Genomic DNA, 3,615 nt, shown 5'->3' with positions numbered 1-3,615 from the left:
GAGCACTCTGACTCCTTTCCATCCGCTGTCACAAAGTTAGCAATATTCTATCTTTTCATATAAAATCTGCTTGGGGTTTTTTTGTCTCTGCTTCAAGCTGCACTAGCAGTTTGGAAAACAGCCTGGTGGGAGTCTTTAGAGTGGGACTTTTGGCCTCATCTGTGAACTGGTATTTTCCCTGACTCAGAAGGATTTTTTTCTGTTTAGTAATACACATTACAAAATAAGCATCTGTCTCGCAAGTAATTTCTGGTGGAGCAAAATAAGCATCTGTCTCACGTAGTTTCTTTTCTGGTGGAGCTAGTTGTTAAAACCCTGACTTTACTACATAAAAACCTTGTATCTGTATTAAACTCATGGACAAAGTAGTTTTCCAATATTCTTTGTTTTATTGGAATGATAGTAACAAAAAGGCTCAAAAATGGGAGGAATGGAGAAGAAAGGATGAACAACTGTTTTGGTAGTACTTTCTGTTATTGTTGCTCTTGTGCCTCCTGGTGTTGCAAGCTGTGCCAGTTGAGCAGGTGGTTAGAGGGATTGTATGTGGTAGAGCACGTCTGCAGGAGGGTGGGTGTGTAAAGAAGAAAGATTTTGAGAGAAAAAAGTTGTTTTTAACTTTTACAGAGAGCTCATTTTGGGCATGGCTGACTTGGTGAGCAACATCTGGTATTCAGGGTGTCCTTGCAGTGTGCTGGGAGGGGTAGCAGGTGCTCCCCAAAAATCTGTGTGTTCTTGCTGTAGGTAAGTCATACTTCTTTTAAGGGAGGTAAAACTACACAGTGATTTTATTTTTAAACCAAGGAGAAATTTAGTTACTTTCTCTGATGTTTATGTTTTAGATGGCTTGGTGTTTGTTGGCTTTGTTGAGCATTTTATCCTGGAAAAATAACAACATATGGTGAAATAGTCTGCTGTCATAAACACAAAGCAGGAGGTGAGAGCGCTTCGTAACAAGCTTTCACGTGTTTGAGACCAACCCAAATTTACGTTGTGCTGTTGGTGATTTAAACCTGGCTTCATGCTTTTCAGTGGCGTATGAGGGAAGCTGCGGAAGATTTCAGGACCTATTTCCTATCCAACTGCTGCTGAATCAATTGGCAGCAATTAGGTGTGCAGTGTGTGGGCAGCCTGTGCCCCCTGTTCCGTGATGCCTGAGGGATGATGCCTCTCCAGAGCCGTGTCTTGAGAGCCCTGAAAGAACATGAGTTCCCAGGACAAATGGGGCAGCCTTGTAGAGAGGGGTGGGAACTGTGGAAATCGGGAGCTGTAGGGTGAGAGAGCTGGTGGGAATTCGAGACATCCTGCTGGCTTCGGGACAGCCATATCCCGAGGGCCTAGGAAGTCACTGGTAGGGACTTTGACACATCATTATTAGTATGAGAACAGGACGAGACAGAGAATGTGAGGACTCTCTCCTCTTCTTGTTAACTTTGAAATGTAGGGTAGAATAAAAGGGGTTCATGTTTTCTCATCAGTGGCATAAAAGAGGAGTGGGGGAAGGCCAGGTACACCGGCTCTGTTTGCTGTAGTGTGTGAGAATCTCGCCCAAGATGAATGCTGAGTCCCTGTGCACTGTCAGGACCTTTCTTCCAAAGGCCGTTACAGTGGCTCTGCCAAGCTCCCACACAAATGGCACGCGTCACTTCCCAGGGAGCAGGTCTGCCTGCTGACAGGCAAGTGATGCTGCCCACCTAGCACCTGCTGATCTGCCATTTCATCTCAAACCCATTAAATACCATGAATCCATACTGAGAATTGACTTTTTCTTTTTAAATTGCAGGATGCAAAGAGAAGGTGCCATCATGTGAATGCGAAACAGCCAAATGAGAAACGGGGCACCTGGGAAGGTTGAGCTGAAACTGCTTGTGCACAGGATGACAGACTGATTTGCTGTTGGAGACGAGATTCAGGAAACCCCGCTCCTCCAAAAGACTACCGAGTGAGAGGAGAAGAACAGGAGGAAGCACACAAAAGAGCGATGGGAATTGAGGGCCATGGTTACTTGAGATAAATGGCAGATCCCTGGGAGTCTAGCCTTGTAGCTGTTTGCTTTAGCTTTGTTTCTCTCCGCAGCTGCTCTTTCTTTTTTGCGAGCTGCTGCTGGGTACTGCCACGGCGGCACTGGAGATTTCAAGAGCGACGTGGGTGCAGAGTGTGAGGAGGGGGTGGGCAGCCCGCCTCACCATGATTCAGTTGTGGAAAGTGGTGCGGCACGTGCGACAGCTAGAGCTCCACAGATTGATCCTGCTGCTCATTGCCTTCAGCCTGATCTCCATGTGCATCTTGGCTTACTACGTCACTAACAGTCCCAAAATCAAGGAGCCACCACCCCTGCCCTTCAGTGACTGCAGCAACCAGCACCGCATTTTGATCCCACCGCAAGCCAGCTGGAGGCTCACAAAATCTGTGGACACCTCACGCACAGATCCTGTGGTGCTAGTCTTTGTGGAAAGTATTTACTCGCAGCTGGGGCAGGAAATAGTGGCCATCCTGGAATCTAGCCGGTTTAAATATAGGACAGAGATTGCTCCTGGCAAAGGGGATATGCCCACGCTGACAGACAAAGACAGGGGACGCTACGCTCTTATTATCTATGAGAACATCCTTAAATATGTGAACCTAGACGCTTGGAACCGAGAGCTGCTGGACAAATACTGTGTAGAGTATGGAGTGGGGATTATAGGCTTTTTCAAAGCCAACGAGAACAGCCTACTCAGTGCACAGCTCAAGGGTTTCCCCCTTTTTCTACATTCCAACTTGGGGCTGCGGGACTATCACATCAACCCCAGTGCTCCCCTGCTCTATGTCACCCGGGCCAATGAGATGGAGCAGGGTCCCCTGCCTGGTGATGACTGGACTGTGTTCCAGTCAAACCACAGCACCTACGAGCCAGTGCTGTTAGCCAGCACGAAGTCCTCGGAGTCCATTCCTCACCTGGCCACCCACAAAGCATTGCATGCCACAGTGGTGCAGGACCTGGGTCTGCATGACGGGATCCAGCGCGTTCTCTTTGGCAATAACCTCAATTTTTGGCTGCACAAACTCATTTTCGTGGATGCCATTGCCTACTTGACTGGCAAGCGCCTCTGTCTCACACTTGATCGCTATGTCCTCGTCGACATTGATGATATATTTGTGGGAAAAGAGGGCACTCGCATGAAAGTGTCTGATGTAGAGGTAAAATCCCCAGAACAACTATAGGCCCCAGACAAATTTCTAGTGTGTGTGGTATGCCAGGAGAGTCAAGGTTGCATTTAATTTGAGTGAAAGTGTTGATTGCTGCAATTGTTCTCATCTTAAACAGAGAAGTAGCCTGCAAAGATGCTGAGGTACCGTATGTGATGCTCTCAACAGTTTTGCAGGTTTAAATGGATCATTTTTCATTTCGGGACCTATAGCTGGCCTCTCTGAATTTAAGAGGAGGATGCCTGTGGTGGTTTATCTTGTCTCCTCTTTAACGTAAGGAACAAGCATATGCAGATTTCCTCTGTCAGCCTCTTTGTAGCTTTAAACTGTACCTTTCAAAAGGAAAAGGCAAGTTGTGTTAGCATAGAAAAACTGTGTTTGTTTTTTAATTTTTATTATTTTTATTATTAATAATTATATATATATATA

General features: G+C 46.4%; 1 pseudogene across 1 annotated transcript; it reads left to right on the top strand.

Moving 5' to 3' along the window:
- The first annotated feature begins 1,784 nt into the window (after window positions 1-1,784).
- On the top strand, window positions 1,785-3,201 carry LOC104622663 (annotated as a pseudogene). Its single transcript, XR_738053.1, has one exon. The product of XR_738053.1 is annotated as a bifunctional heparan sulfate N-deacetylase/N-sulfotransferase 2 pseudogene (transcript).
- The last annotated feature ends 414 nt before the right edge of the window (window positions 3,202-3,615 follow it).

This window comes from Phaethon lepturus, unplaced genomic scaffold, assembly GCF_000687285.1.
Source record: "Phaethon lepturus isolate BGI_N335 unplaced genomic scaffold, ASM68728v1 scaffold13856, whole genome shotgun sequence".
NCBI classification, from domain to species: domain Eukaryota; kingdom Metazoa; phylum Chordata; class Aves; order Phaethontiformes; family Phaethontidae; genus Phaethon; species Phaethon lepturus.
Note: the sequence above shows the minus strand (reverse complement) of the source record. Positions and strands in the feature narration are given on the sequence as shown.